The 15,756-nt window shown below is 45.0% G+C and overlaps 10 non-coding genes across 10 annotated transcripts; all 10 read left to right on the forward strand.

Moving 5' to 3' along the window:
* The first annotated feature begins 1,180 nt into the window (after window positions 1-1,180).
* Window positions 1,181-1,252, forward strand: trnac-gca (transfer RNA cysteine (anticodon GCA)). Its single transcript has one exon. It is a non-coding gene; the product is annotated as a tRNA-Cys (tRNA).
* Window positions 1,253-2,727: 1,475 nt separating this feature from the next.
* Window positions 2,728-2,799, forward strand: trnac-gca (transfer RNA cysteine (anticodon GCA)). Its single transcript has one exon. It is a non-coding gene; the product is annotated as a tRNA-Cys (tRNA).
* Window positions 2,800-4,275: 1,476 nt separating this feature from the next.
* Window positions 4,276-4,347, forward strand: trnac-gca (transfer RNA cysteine (anticodon GCA)). The gene has a single exon. It is a non-coding gene; the product is annotated as a tRNA-Cys (tRNA).
* Window positions 4,348-5,813: 1,466 nt separating this feature from the next.
* On the forward strand, window positions 5,814-5,885 carry trnac-gca (transfer RNA cysteine (anticodon GCA)). The gene has a single exon. It is a non-coding gene; the product is annotated as a tRNA-Cys (tRNA).
* A 1,475-nt stretch (window positions 5,886-7,360) lies between these two features.
* On the forward strand, window positions 7,361-7,432 carry trnac-gca (transfer RNA cysteine (anticodon GCA)). The gene has a single exon. It is a non-coding gene; the product is annotated as a tRNA-Cys (tRNA).
* A 1,476-nt stretch (window positions 7,433-8,908) lies between these two features.
* Window positions 8,909-8,980, forward strand: trnac-gca (transfer RNA cysteine (anticodon GCA)). Its single transcript has one exon. It is a non-coding gene; the product is annotated as a tRNA-Cys (tRNA).
* Window positions 8,981-10,456: 1,476 nt separating this feature from the next.
* trnac-gca (transfer RNA cysteine (anticodon GCA)) lies at window positions 10,457-10,528 on the forward strand. The gene has a single exon. It is a non-coding gene; the product is annotated as a tRNA-Cys (tRNA).
* A 1,475-nt stretch (window positions 10,529-12,003) lies between these two features.
* On the forward strand, window positions 12,004-12,075 carry trnac-gca (transfer RNA cysteine (anticodon GCA)). Its single transcript has one exon. It is a non-coding gene; the product is annotated as a tRNA-Cys (tRNA).
* A 1,475-nt stretch (window positions 12,076-13,550) lies between these two features.
* Window positions 13,551-13,622, forward strand: trnac-gca (transfer RNA cysteine (anticodon GCA)). Its single transcript has one exon. It is a non-coding gene; the product is annotated as a tRNA-Cys (tRNA).
* Window positions 13,623-15,097: 1,475 nt separating this feature from the next.
* trnac-gca (transfer RNA cysteine (anticodon GCA)) lies at window positions 15,098-15,169 on the forward strand. Its single transcript has one exon. It is a non-coding gene; the product is annotated as a tRNA-Cys (tRNA).
* Window positions 15,170-15,756: the final 587 nt, after the last annotated feature.

Raw genomic sequence — 15,756 nt, forward strand, 5'->3', positions numbered from 1 at the left:
CATATCATCTGAAAAATGGCCCCTGCAATAAGGCAGCACTTCCGTCTGTATGAAACTGAAGTCTTAGCCTGGGTTGGGTGCTCACATCTTTAGAGTGGGTGAGCTTGAACCCACAAACTTTTGACTCAGTACTGTGAGTGCTACCACTGAGCCTCAGTGGATGAATAGAGCAAGCAGACTAGGGAAGCATTGTCAGAGCGAAGCAGTGCACCAAGAAAAGTGGGAGATTTATATTGAGTTTGAAAACTTTCCACTGGCAGTGGACGAACCATCTCTTTCTCGCACAGCAGGGTTTTGTCCCCAGACGGGCATTAATCTGAAGCACAGGCCAGCGAGACCTTCCCCCATATGTTAATGACCTCGTGCCGGGAATGAGGCTGTGGGCATGGATTGCGGCATTGTGAGGATTGGGTGAATATCTGGCTCGGCATGAAAGGTGCCCCAATGAAGAAAGGCTGGACCTTGTGCGGAAAGCTCATGGTGATATCTGTTAGTTAATTTGCATTGAAGCTCATGGGACACTTGTTATCTGAGAGGGGCTGGAGCATTTGACTACACCTCAAGAGGTCCCTGGTTTGTATCCATGTTCCCTCTCATGAACTCCTATCCTATCACAATAAATCTAACCTACACATACCTTCCTCTTCACCGTGTCCATAATTATCCTGGATTGATATCGCTTTCAAGGCGAACATTTTGCCCATTTTGCCTGTGTTGTGTGTTTGGCAGAGCTGTGTAATTAATCGCACTCCCCTTCTGTTTCCCTGTTGATGGATCCCTTTCAGGAATTTCCTATTGAAAGTTACTATTGAATCTGCTTGCATCACACGTGCAGGCAGTGGATTCCAGATCACAAGAGCTCAATTTGTCAGCAAATGTTTTGTGATGTCGCCTCTTGTTCTTTTGTCAATCACCTTAAATTTGTGTCCTCTGGTTACTGATCCTTGTGCAACTGCAAACAATTTTATTTCCAATGTGAAAATCATTGATGATTTTGAAGAGCTGAAAATTTACACTGCATAAATGTTTTTGCCATTTTTGAAAGAAGGTCGAGCGACTTTTTAAAGCAACGATTAGCATGACTTCGTAATTCCTTGAATTCAGCCATTTTTTCATTTACCTTGTGGTTTTCTGCACTATGCAACATTGTATGATGAACACAAGCACATCAGCCTGTGCCTGGGGTATAGCTCAGTGGTAGAGCATTTGACTGCAGATCAAGAGGTCCCTGGTTCAAATCCAGATGCCCCCTCAGAGTCATTCATGTTGTACAACTAATCATTCTGTGCTCCTCAGTGACCGTAAGCACTATTTGCCACAAGTGAATCCTTGTGGTGATGAAGGTCGATTGGAGTTTTGGTGATGGAGGCAGCGAGCAAGTGGTTGCAAACAGCAAGCTCCCACAAACGGCAGTGGGATTAATGAAAACACAATCTGCTTTGCTTGCTGGTTCAGCCCAGGACATCTCAGCTGACCTTCAATTAGTGCCGTGAGATCTTTTATGATCACCTGACAAGGCTGACAAGGCAGGCAAGGCCTCATTTTCACATATCATCTGAAAAATGGCCCCTGCAATAAGGCAGCACTTCCGTCTGTATGAAACTGAAGTCTTAGCCTGGGTTGGGTGCTCACATCTTTAGAGTGGGTGAGCTTGAACCCACAAACTTTTGACTCAGTACTGTGAGTGCTACCACTGAGCCTCAGTGGATGAATAGAGCAAGCAGACTAGGGAAGCATTGTCAGAGCGAAGCAGTGCACCAAGAAAAGTGGGAGATTTATATTGAGTTTGAAAACTTTCCACTGGCAGTGGACGAACCATCTCTTTCTCGCACAGCAGGGTTTTGTCCCCAGACGGGCATTAATCTGAAGCACAGGCCAGCGAGACCTTCCCCCATATGTTAATGACCTCGTGCCGGGAATGAGGCTGTGGGCATGGATTGCGGCATTGTGAGGATTGGGTGAATATCTGGCTCGGCATGAAAGGTGCCCCAATGAAGAAAGGCTGGACCTTGTGCGGAAAGCTCATGGTGATATCTGTTAGTTAATTTGCATTGAAGCTCATGGGACACTTGTTATCTGAGAGGGGCTGGAGCATTTGACTACACCTCAAGAGGTCCCTGGTTTGTATCCATGTTCCCTCTCATGAACTCCTATCCTATCACAATAAATCTAACCTACACATACCTTCCTCTTCACCGTGTCCATAATTATCCTGGATTGATATCGCTTTCAAGGCGAACATTTTGCCCATTTTGCCTGTGTTGTGTGTTTGGCAGAGCTGTGTAATTAATCGCACTCCCCTTCTGTTTCCCTGTTGATGGATCCCTTTCAGGAATTTCCTATTGAAAGTTACTATTGAATCTGCTTGCATCACACGTGCAGGCAGTGGATTCCAGATCACAAGAGCTCAATTTGTCAGCAAATGTTTTGTGATGTCGCCTCTTGTTCTTTTGTCAATCACCTTAAATTTGTGTCCTCTGGTTACTGATCCTTGTGCAACTGCAAACAATTTTATTTCCAATGTGAAAATCATTGATGATTTTGAAGAGCTGAAAATTTACACTGCATAAATGTTTTTGCCATTTTTGAAAGAAGGTCGAGCGACTTTTTAAAGCAACGATTAGCATGACTTCGTAATTCCTTGAATTCAGCCATTTTTTCATTTACCTTGTGGTTTTCTGCACTATGCAACATTGTATGATGAACACAAGCACATCAGCCTGTGCCTGGGGTATAGCTCAGTGGTAGAGCATTTGACTGCAGATCAAGAGGTCCCTGGTTCAAATCCAGATGCCCCCTCAGAGTCATTCATGTTGTACAACTAATCATTCTGTGCTCCTCAGTGACCGTAAGCACTATTTGCCACAAGTGAATCCTTGTGGTGATGAAGGTCGATTGGAGTTTTGGTGATGGAGGCAGCGAGCAAGTGGTTGCAAACAGCAAGCTCCCACAAACGGCAGTGGGATTAATGAAAACACAATCTGCTTTGCTTGCTGGTTCAGCCCAGGACATCTCAGCTGACCTTCAATTAGTGCCGTGAGATCTTTTATGATCACCTGACAAGGCTGACAAGGCAGGCAAGGCCTCATTTTCACATATCATCTGAAAAATGGCCCCTGCAATAAGGCAGCACTTCCGTCTGTATGAAACTGAAGTCTTAGCCTGGGTTGGGTGCTCACATCTTTAGAGTGGGTGAGCTTGAACCCACAAACTTTTGACTCAGTACTGTGAGTGCTACCACTGAGCCTCAGTGGATGAATAGAGCAAGCAGACTAGGGAAGCATTGTCAGAGCGAAGCAGTGCACCAAGAAAAGTGGGAGATTTATATTGAGTTTGAAAACTTTCCACTGGCAGTGGACGAACCATCTCTTTCTCGCACAGCAGGGTTTTGTCCCCAGACGGGCATTAATCTGAAGCACAGGCCAGCGAGACCTTCCCCCATATGTTAATGACCTCGTGCCGGGAATGAGGCTGTGGGCATGGATTGCGGCATTGTGAGGATTGGGTGAATATCTGGCTCGGCATGAAAGGTGCCCCAATGAAGAAAGGCTGGACCTTGTGCGGAAAGCTCATGGTGATATCTGTTAGTTAATTTGCATTGAAGCTCATGGGACACTTGTTATCTGAGAGGGGCTGGAGCATTTGACTACACCTCAAGAGGTCCCTGGTTTGTATCCATGTTCCCTCTCATGAACTCCTATCCTATCACAATAAATCTAACCTACACATACCTTCCTCTTCACCGTGTCCATAATTATCCTGGATTGATATCGCTTTCAAGGCGAACATTTTGCCCATTTTGCCTGTGTTGTGTGTTTGGCAGAGCTGTGTAATTAATCGCACTCCCCTTCTGTTTCCCTGTTGATGGATCCCTTTCAGGAATTTCCTATTGAAAGTTACTATTGAATCTGCTTGCATCACACGTGCAGGCAGTGGATTCCAGATCACAAGAGCTCAATTTGTCAGCAAATGTTTTGTGATGTCGCCTCTTGTTCTTTTGTCAATCACCTTAAATTTGTGTCCTCTGGTTACTGATCCTTGTGCAACTGCAAACAATTTTATTTCCAATGTGAAAATCATTGATGATTTTGAAGAGCTGAAAATTTACACTGCATAAATGTTTTTGCCATTTTTGAAAGAAGGTCGAGCGACTTTTTAAAGCAACGATTAGCATGACTTCGTAATTCCTTGAATTCAGCCATTTTTTCATTTACCTTGTGGTTTTCTGCACTATGCAACATTGTATGATGAACACAAGCACATCAGCCTGTGCCTGGGGGTATAGCTCAGTGGTAGAGCATTTGACTGCAGATCAAGAGGTCCCTGGTTCAAATCCAGATGCCCCCTCAGAGTCATTCATGTTGTACAACTAATCATTCTGTGCTCCTCAGTGACCGTAAGCACTATTTGCCACAAGTGAATCCTTGTGGTGATGAAGGTCGATTGGAGTTTTGGTGATGGAGGCAGCGAGCAAGTGGTTGCAAACAGCAAGCTCCCACAAACGGCAGTGGGATTAATGAAAACACAATCTGCTTTGCTTGCTGGTTCAGCCCAGGACATCTCAGCTGACCTTCAATTAGTGCCGTGAGATCTTTTATGATCACCTGACAAGGCTGACAAGGCAGGCAAGGCCTCATTTTCACATATCATCTGAAAAATGGCCCCTGCAATAAGGCAGCACTTCCGTCTGTATGAAACTGAAGTCTTAGCCTGGGTTGGGTGCTCACATCTTTAGAGTGGGTGAGCTTGAACCCACAAACTTTTGACTCAGTACTGTGAGTGCTACCACTGAGCCTCAGTGGATGAATAGAGCAAGCAGACTAGGGAAGCATTGTCAGAGCGAAGCAGTGCACCAAGAAAAGTGGGAGATTTATATTGAGTTTGAAAACTTTCCACTGGCAGTGGACGAACCATCTCTTTCTCGCACAGCAGGGTTTTGTCCCCAGACGGGCATTAATCTGAAGCACAGGCCAGCGAGACCTTCCCCCATATGTTAATGACCTCGTGCCGGGAATGAGGCTGTGGGCATGGATTGCGGCATTGTGAGGATTGGGTGAATATCTGGCTCGGCATGAAAGGTGCCCCAATGAAGAAAGGCTGGACCTTGTGCGGAAAGCTCATGGTGATATCTGTTAGTTAATTTGCATTGAAGCTCATGGGACACTTGTTATCTGAGAGGGGCTGGAGCATTTGACTACACCTCAAGAGGTCCCTGGTTTGTATCCATGTTCCCTCTCATGAACTCCTATCCTATCACAATAAATCTAACCTACACATACCTTCCTCTTCACCGTGTCCATAATTATCCTGGATTGATATCGCTTTCAAGGCGAACATTTTGCCTGTGTTGTGTGTTTGGCAGAGCTGTGTAATTAATCGCACTCCCCTTCTGTTTCCCTGTTGATGGATCCCTTTCAGGAATTTCCTATTGAAAGTTACTATTGAATCTGCTTGCATCACACGTGCAGGCAGTGGATTCCAGATCACAAGAGCTCAATTTGTCAGCAAATGTTTTGTGATGTCGCCTCTTGTTCTTTTGTCAATCACCTTAAATTTGTGTCCTCTGGTTACTGATCCTTGTGCAACTGCAAACAATTTTATTTCCAATGTGAAAATCATTGATGATTTTGAAGAGCTGAAAATTTACACTGCATAAATGTTTTTGCCATTTTTGAAAGAAGGTCGAGCGACTTTTTAAAGCAACGATTAGCATGACTTCGTAATTCCTTGAATTCAGCCATTTTTTCATTTACCTTGTGGTTTTCTGCACTATGCAACATTGTATGATGAACACAAGCACATCAGCCTGTGCCTGGGGTATAGCTCAGTGGTAGAGCATTTGACTGCAGATCAAGAGGTCCCTGGTTCAAATCCAGATGCCCCCTCAGAGTCATTCATGTTGTACAACTAATCATTCTGTGCTCCTCAGTGACCGTAAGCACTATTTGCCACAAGTGAATCCTTGTGGTGATGAAGGTCGATTGGAGTTTTGGTGATGGAGGCAGCGAGCAAGTGGTTGCAAACAGCAAGCTCCCACAAACGGCAGTGGGATTAATGAAAACACAATCTGCTTTGCTTGCTGGTTCAGCCCAGGACATCTCAGCTGACCTTCAATTAGTGCCGTGAGATCTTTTATGATCACCTGACAAGGCTGACAAGGCAGGCAAGGCCTCATTTTCACATATCATCTGAAAAATGGCCCCTGCAATAAGGCAGCACTTCCGTCTGTATGAAACTGAAGTCTTAGCCTGGGTTGGGTGCTCACATCTTTAGAGTGGGTGAGCTTGAACCCACAAACTTTTGACTCAGTACTGTGAGTGCTACCACTGAGCCTCAGTGGATGAATAGAGCAAGCAGACTAGGGAAGCATTGTCAGAGCGAAGCAGTGCACCAAGAAAAGTGGGAGATTTATATTGAGTTTGAAAACTTTCCACTGGCAGTGGACGAACCATCTCTTTCTCGCACAGCAGGGTTTTGTCCCCAGACGGGCATTAATCTGAAGCACAGGCCAGCGAGACCTTCCCCCATATGTTAATGACCTCGTGCCGGGAATGAGGCTGTGGGCATGGATTGCGGCATTGTGAGGATTGGGTGAATATCTGGCTCGGCATGAAAGGTGCCCCAATGAAGAAAGGCTGGACCTTGTGCGGAAAGCTCATGGTGATATCTGTTAGTTAATTTGCATTGAAGCTCATGGGACACTTGTTATCTGAGAGGGGCTGGAGCATTTGACTACACCTCAAGAGGTCCCTGGTTTGTATCCATGTTCCCTCTCATGAACTCCTATCCTATCACAATAAATCTAACCTACACATACCTTCCTCTTCACCGTGTCCATAATTATCCTGGATTGATATCGCTTTCAAGGCGAACATTTTGCCCATTTTGCCTGTGTTGTGTGTTTGGCAGAGCTGTGTAATTAATCGCACTCCCCTTCTGTTTCCCTGTTGATGGATCCCTTTCAGGAATTTCCTATTGAAAGTTACTATTGAATCTGCTTGCATCACACGTGCAGGCAGTGGATTCCAGATCACAAGAGCTCAATTTGTCAGCAAATGTTTTGTGATGTCGCCTCTTGTTCTTTTGTCAATCACCTTAAATTTGTGTCCTCTGGTTACTGATCCTTGTGCAACTGCAAACAATTTTATTTCCAATGTGAAAATCATTGATGATTTTGAAGAGCTGAAAATTTACACTGCATAAATGTTTTTGCCATTTTTGAAAGAAGGTCGAGCGACTTTTTAAAGCAACGATTAGCATGACTTCGTAATTCCTTGAATTCAGCCATTTTTTCATTTACCTTGTGGTTTTCTGCACTATGCAACATTGTATGATGAACACAAGCACATCAGCCTGTGCTTGGGGTATAGCTCAGTGGTAGAGCATTTGACTGCAGATCAAGAGGTCCCTGGTTCAAATCCAGATGCCCCCTCAGAGTCATTCATGTTGTACAACTAATCATTCTGTGCTCCTCAGTGACCGTAAGCACTATTTGCCACAAGTGAATCCTTGTGGTGATGAAGGTCGATTGGAGTTTTGGTGATGGAGGCAGCGAGCAAGTGGTTGCAAACAGCAAGCTCCCACAAACGGCAGTGGGATTAATGAAAACACAATCTGCTTTGCTTGCTGGTTCAGCCCAGGACATCTCAGCTGACCTTCAATTAGTGCCGTGAGATCTTTTATGATCACCTGACAAGGCTGACAAGGCAGGCAAGGCCTCATTTTCACATATCATCTGAAAAATGGACCCTGCAATAAGGCAGCACTTCCGTCTGAATGAAACTGAAGTCTTAGCCTGGGTTGGGTGCTCACATCTTTAGAGTGGGTGAGCTTGAACCCACAAACTTTTGACTCAGTACTGTGAGTGCTACCACTGAGCCTCAGTGGATGAATAGAGCAAGCAGACTAGGGAAGCATTGTCAGAGCGAAGCAGTGCACCAAGAAAAGTGGGAGATTTATATTGAGTTTGAAAACTTTCCACTGGCAGTGGACGAACCATCTCTTTCTCGCACAGCAGGGTTTTGTCCCCAGACGGGCATTAATCTGAAGCACAGGCCAGCGAGACCTTCCCCCATATGTTAATGACCTCGTGCCGGGAATGAGGCTGTGGGCATGGATTGCGGCATTGTGAGGATTGGGTGAATATCTGGCTCGGCATGAAAGGTGCCCCAATGAAGAAAGGCTGGACCTTGTGCGGAAAGCTCATGGTGATATCTGTTAGTTAATTTGCATTGAAGCTCATGGGACACTTGTTATCTGAGAGGGGCTGGAGCATTTGACTACACCTCAAGAGGTCCCTGGTTTGTATCCATGTTCCCTCTCATGAACTCCTATCCTATCACAATAAATCTAACCTACACATACCTTCCTCTTCACCGTGTCCATAATTATCCTGGATTGATATCGCTTTCAAGGCGAACATTTTGCCCATTTTGCCTGTGTTGTGTGTTTGGCAGAGCTGTGTAATTAATCGCACTCCCCTTCTGTTTCCCTGTTGATGGATCCCTTTCAGGAATTTCCTATTGAAAGTTACTATTGAATCTGCTTGCATCACACGTGCAGGCAGTGGATTCCAGATCACAAGAGCTCAATTTGTCAGCAAATGTTTTGTGATGTCGCCTCTTGTTCTTTTGTCAATCACCTTAAATTTGTGTCCTCTGGTTACTGATCCTTGTGCAACTGCAAACAATTTTATTTCCAATGTGAAAATCATTGATGATTTTGAAGAGCTGAAAATTTACACTGCATAAATGTTTTTGCCATTTTTGAAAGAAGGTCGAGCGACTTTTTAAAGCAACGATTAGCATGACTTCGTAATTCCTTGAATTCAGCCATTTTTTCATTTACCTTGTGGTTTTCTGCACTATGCAACATTGTATGATGAACACAAGCACATCAGCCTGTGCCTGGGGGTATAGCTCAGTGGTAGAGCATTTGACTGCAGATCAAGAGGTCCCTGGTTCAAATCCAGATGCCCCCTCAGAGTCATTCATGTTGTACAACTAATCATTCTGTGCTCCTCAGTGACCGTAAGCACTATTTGCCACAAGTGAATCCTTGTGGTGATGAAGGTCGATTGGAGTTTTGGTGATGGAGGCAGCGAGCAAGTGGTTGCAAACAGCAAGCTCCCACAAACGGCAGTGGGATTAATGAAAACACAATCTGCTTTGCTTGCTGGTTCAGCCCAGGTCATCTCAGCTGACCTTCAATTAGTGCCGTGAGATCTTTTATGATCACCTGACAAGGCTGACAAGGCAGGCAAGGCCTCATTTTCACATATCATCTGAAAAATGGCCCCTGCAATAAGGCAGCACTTCCGTCTGTATGAAACTGAAGTCTTAGCCTGGGTTGGGTGCTCACATCTTTAGAGTGGGTGAGCTTGAACCCACAAACTTTTGACTCAGTACTGTGAGTGCTACCACTGAGCCTCAGTGGATGAATAGAGCAAGCAGACTAGGGAAGCATTGTCAGAGCGAAGCAGTGCACCAAGAAAAGTGGGAGATTTATATTGAGTTTGAAAACTTTCCACTGGCAGTGGACGAACCATCTCTTTCTCGCACAGCAGGGTTTTGTCCCCAGACGGGCATTAATCTGAAGCACAGGCCAGCGAGACCTTCCCCCATATGTTAATGACCTCGTGCCGGGAATGAGGCTGTGGGCATGGATTGCGGCATTGTGAGGATTGGGTGAATATCTGGCTCGGCATGAAAGGTGCCCCAATGAAGAAAGGCTGGACCTTGTGCGGAAAGCTCATGGTGATATCTGTTAGTTAATTTGCATTGAAGCTCATGGGACACTTGTTATCTGAGAGGGGCTGGAGCATTTGACTACACCTCAAGAGGTCCCTGGTTTGTATCCATGTTCCCTCTCATGAACTCCTATCCTATCACAATAAATCTAACCTACACATACCTTCCTCTTCACCGTGTCCATAATTATCCTGGATTGATATCGCTTTCAAGGCGAACATTTTGCCCATTTTGCCTGTGTTGTGTGTTTGGCAGAGCTGTGTAATTAATCGCACTCCCCTTCTGTTTCCCTGTTGATGGATCCCTTTCAGGAATTTCCTATTGAAAGTTACTATTGAATCTGCTTGCATCACACGTGCAGGCAGTGGATTCCAGATCACAAGAGCTCAATTTGTCAGCAAATGTTTTGTGATGTCGCCTCTTGTTCTTTTGTCAATCACCTTAAATTTGTGTCCTCTGGTTACTGATCCTTGTGCAACTGCAAACAATTTTATTTCCAATGTGAAAATCATTGATGATTTTGAAGAGCTGAAAATTTACACTGCATAAATGTTTTTGCCATTTTTGAAAGAAGGTCGAGCGACTTTTTAAAGCAACGATTAGCATGACTTCGTAATTCCTTGAATTCAGCCATTTTTTCATTTACCTTGTGGTTTTCTGCACTATGCAACATTGTATGATGAACACAAGAACATCAGCCTGTGCCTGGGGGTATAGCTCAGTGGTAGAGCATTTGACTGCAGATCAAGAGGTCCCTGGTTCAAATCCAGATGCCCCCTCAGAGTCATTCATGTTGCACAACTAATCATTCTGTGCACCTCAGTGAGCATAAGCACTATTTGCCACAAGTGAATCCTTGTGGTGATGAAGGTCGATTGGAGTTTTGGTGATGGAGGCAGCGAGCAAGTGGTTGCAAACAGCAAGCTCCCACAAACGGCAGTGGGATTAATGAAAACACAATCTGCTTTGCTTGCTGGTTCAGCCCAGGACATCTCAGCTGACCTTCAATTAGTGCCGTGAGATCTTTTATGATCACCTGACAAGGCTGACAAGGCAGGCAAGGCCTCATTTTCACATATCATCTGAAAAATGGCCCCTGCAATAAGGCAGCACTTCCGTCTGTATGAAACTGAAGTCTTAGCCTGGGTTGGGTGCTCACATCTTTAGAGTGGGTGAGCTTGAACCCACAAACTTTTGACTCAGTACTGTGAGTGCTACCACTGAGCCTCAGTGGATGAATAGAGCAAGCAGACTAGGGAAGCATTGTCAGAGCGAAGCAGTGCACCAAGAAAAGTGGGAGATTTATATTGAGTTTGAAAACTTTCCACTGGCAGTGGACGAACCATCTCTTTCTCGCACAGCAGGGTTTTGTCCCCAGACGGGCATTAATCTGAAGCACAGGCCAGCGAGACCTTCCCCCATATGTTAATGACCTCGTGCCGGGAATGAGGCTGTGGGCATGGATTGCGGCATTGTGAGGATTGGGTGAATATCTGGCTCGGCATGAAAGGTGCCCCAATGAAGAAAGGCTGGACCTTGTGCGGAAAGCTCATGGTGATATCTGTTAGTTAATTTGCATTGAAGCTCATGGGACACTTGTTATCTGAGAGGGGCTGGAGCATTTGACTACACCTCAAGAGGTCCCTGGTTTGTATCCATGTTCCCTCTCATGAACTCCTATCCTATCACAATAAATCTAACCTACACATACCTTCCTCTTCACCGTGTCCATAATTATCCTGGATTGATATCGCTTTCAAGGCGAACATTTTGCCCATTTTGCCTGTGTTGTGTGTTTGGCAGAGCTGTGTAATTAATCGCACTCCCCTTCTGTTTCCCTGTTGATGGATCCCTTTCAGGAATTTCCTATTGAAAGTTACTATTGAATCTGCTTGCATCACACGTGCAGGCAGTGGATTCCAGATCACAAGAGCTCAATTTGTCAGCAAATGTTTTGTGATGTCGCCTCTTGTTCTTTTGTCAATCACCTTAAATTTGTGTCCTCTGGTTACTGATCCTTGTGCAACTGCAAACAATTTTATTTCCAATGTGAAAATCATTGATGATTTTGAAGAGCTGAAAATTTACACTGCATAAATGTTTTTGCCATTTTTGAAAGAAGGTCGAGCGACTTTTTAAAGCAACGATTAGCATGACTTCGTAATTCCTTGAATTCAGCCATTTTTTCATTTACCTTGTGGTTTTCTGCACTATGCAACATTGTATGATGAACACAAGCACATCAGCCTGTGCCTGGGGTATAGCTCAGTGGTAGAGCATTTGACTGCAGATCAAGAGGTCCCTGGTTCAAATCCAGATGCCCCCTCAGAGTCATTCATGTTGTACAACTAATCATTCTGTGCTCCTCAGTGACCGTAAGCACTATTTGCCACAAGTGAATCCTTGTGGTGATGAAGGTCGATTGGAGTTTTGGTGATGGAGGCAGCGAGCAAGTGGTTGCAAACAGCAAGCTCCCACAAACGGCAGTGGGATTAATGAAAACACAATCTGCTTTGCTTGCTGGTTCAGCCCAGGACATCTCAGCTGACCTTCAATTAGTGCCGTGAGATCTTTTATGATCACCTGACAAGGCTGACAAGGCAGGCAAGGCCTCATTTTCACATATCATCTGAAAAATGGCCCCTGCAATAAGGCAGCACTTCCGTCTGTATGAAACTGAAGTCTTAGCCTGGGTTGGGTGCTCACATCTTTAGAGTGGGTGAGCTTGAACCCACAAACTTTTGACTCAGTACTGTGAGTGCTACCACTGAGCCTCAGTGGATGAATAGAGCAAGCAGACTAGGGAAGCATTGTCAGAGCGAAGCAGTGCACCAAGAAAAGTGGGAGATTTATATTGAGTTTGAAAACTTTCCACTGGCAGTGGACGAACCATCTCTTTCTCGCACAGCAGGGTTTTGTCCCCAGACGGGCATTAATCTGAAGCACAGGCCAGCGAGACCTTCCCCCATATGTTAATGACCTCGTGCCGGGAATGAGGCTGTGGGCATGGATTGCGGCATTGTGAGGATTGGGTGAATATCTGGCTCGGCATGAAAGGTGCCCCAATGAAGAAAGGCTGGACCTTGTGCGGAAAGCTCATGGTGATATCTGTTAGTTAATTTGCATTGAAGCTCATGGGACACTTGTTATCTGAGAGGGGCTGGAGCATTTGACTACACCTCAAGAGGTCCCTGGTTTGTATCCATGTTCCCTCTCATGAACTCCTATCCTATCACAATAAATCTAACCTACACATACCTTCCTCTTCACCGTGTCCATAATTATCCTGGATTGATATCGCTTTCAAGGCGAACATTTTGCCCATTTTGCCTGTGTTGTGTGTTTGGCAGAGCTGTGTAATTAATCGCACTCCCCTTCTGTTTCCCTGTTGATGGATCCCTTTCAGGAATTTCCTATTGAAAGTTACTATTGAATCTGCTTGCATCACACGTGCAGGCAGTGGATTCCAGATCACAAGAGCTCAATTTGTCAGCAAATGTTTTGTGATGTCGCCTCTTGTTCTTTTGTCAATCACCTTAAATTTGTGTCCTCTGGTTACTGATCCTTGTGCAACTGCAAACAATTTTATTTCCAATGTGAAAATCATTGATGATTTTGAAGAGCTGAAAATTTACACTGCATAAATGTTTTTGCCATTTTTGAAAGAAGGTCGAGCGACTTTTTAAAGCAACGATTAGCATGACTTCGTAATTCCTTGAATTCAGCCATTTTTTCATTTACCTTGTGGTTTTCTGCACTATGCAACATTGTATGATGAACACAAGCACATCAGCCTGTGCCTGGGGTATAGCTCAGTGGTAGAGCATTTGACTGCAGATCAAGAGGTCCCTGGTTCAAATCCAGATGCCCCCTCAGAGTCATTCATGTTGTACAACTAATCATTCTGTGCTCCTCAGTGACCGTAAGCACTATTTGCCACAAGTGAATCCTTGTGGTGATGAAGGTCGATTGGAGTTTTGGTGATGGAGGCAGCGAGCAAGTGGTTGCAAACAGCAAGCTCCCACAAACGGCAGTGGGATTAATGAAAACACAATCTGCTTTGCTTGCTGGTTCAGCCCAGGACATCTCAGCTGACCTTCAATTAGTGCCGTGAGATCTTTTATGATCACCTGACAAGGCTGACAAGGCAGGCAAGGCCTCATTTTCACATATCATCTGAAAAATGGCCCCTGCAATAAGGCAGCACTTCCGTCTGTATGAAACTGAAGTCTTAGCCTGGGTTGGGTGCTCACATCTTTAGAGTGGGTGAGCTTGAACCCACAAACTTTTGACTCAGTACTGTGAGTGCTACCACTGAGCCTCAGTGGATGAATAGAGCAAGCAGACTAGGGAAGCATTGTCAGAGCGAAGCAGTGCACCAAGAAAAGTGGGAGATTTATATTGAGTTTGAAAACTTTCCACTGGCAGTGGACGAACCATCTCTTTCTCGCACAGCAGGGTTTTGTCCCCAGACGGGCATTAATCTGAAGCACAGGCCAGCGAGACCTTCCCCCATATGTTAATGACCTCGTGCCGGGAATGAGGCTGTGGGCATGGATTGCGGCATTGTGAGGATTGGGTGAATATCTGGCTCGGCATGAAAGGTGCCCCAATGAAGAAAGGCTGGACCTTGTGCGGAAAGCTCATGGTGATATCTGTTAGTTAATTTGCATTGAAGCTCATGGGACACTTGTTATCTGAGAGGGGCTGGAGCATTTGACTACACCTCAAGAGGTCCCTGGTTTGTATCCATGTTCCCTCTCATGAACTCCTATCCTATCACAATAAATCTAACCTACACATACCTTCCTCTTCACCGTGTCCATAATTATCCTGGATTGATATCGCTTTCAAGGCGAACATTTTGCCCATTTTGCCTGTGTTGTGTGTTTGGCAGAGCTGTGTAATTAATCGCACTCCCCTTCTGTTTCCCTGTTGATGGATCCCTTTCAGGAATTTCCTATTGAAAGTTACTATTGAATCTGCTTGCATCACACGTGCAGGCAGTGGATTCCAGATCACAAGAGCTCAATTTGTCAGCAAATGTTTTGTGATGTCGCCTCTTGTTCTTTTGTCAATCACCTTAAATTTGTGTCCTCTGGTTACTGATCCTTGTGCAACTGCAAACAATTTTATTTCCAATGTGAAAATCATTGATGATTTTGAAGAGCTGAAAATTTACACTGCATAAATGTTTTTGCCATTTTTGAAAGAAGGTCGAGCGACTTTTTAAAGCAACGATTAGCATGACTTCGTAATTCCTTGAATTCAGCCATTTTTTCATTTACCTTGTGGTTTTCTGCACTATGCAACATTGTATGATGAACACAAGCACATCAGCCTGTGCCTGGGGTATAGCTCAGTGGTAGAGCATTTGACTGCAGATCAAGAGGTCCCTGGTTCAAATCCAGATGCCCCCTCAGAGTCATTCATGTTGTACAACTAATCATTCTGTGCTCCTCAGTGACCGTAAGCACTATTTGCCACAAGTGAATCCTTGTGGTGATGAAGGTCGATTGGAGTTTTGGTGATGGAGGCAGCGAGCAAGTGGTTGCAAACAGCAAGCTCCCACAAACGGCAGTGGGATTAATGAAAACACAATCTGCTTTGCTTGCTGGTTCAGCCCAGGACATCTCAGCTGACCTTCAATTAGTGCCGTGAGATCTTTTATGATCACCTGACAAGGCTGACAAGGCAGGCAAGGCCTCATTTTCACATATCATCTGAAAAATGGCCCCTGCAATAAGGCAGCACTTCCGTCTGTATGAAACTGAAGTCTTAGCCTGGGTTGGGTGCTCACATCTTTAGAGTGGGTGAGCTTGAACCCACAAACTTTTGACTCAGTACTGTGAGTGCTACCACTGAGCCTCAGTGGATGAATAGAGCAAGCAGACTAGGGAAGCATTGTCAGAGCGAAGCAGTGCACCAAGAAAAGTGGGAGATTTATATTGAGTTTGAAAACTTTCCACTGGCAGTGGACGAACCATCTCTTTCTCGCACAGCAGGG

Source organism: Pristiophorus japonicus, chromosome 21 (genome assembly GCF_044704955.1).
Source record: "Pristiophorus japonicus isolate sPriJap1 chromosome 21, sPriJap1.hap1, whole genome shotgun sequence".
NCBI lineage: Eukaryota > Metazoa > Chordata > Chondrichthyes > Pristiophoridae > Pristiophorus > Pristiophorus japonicus.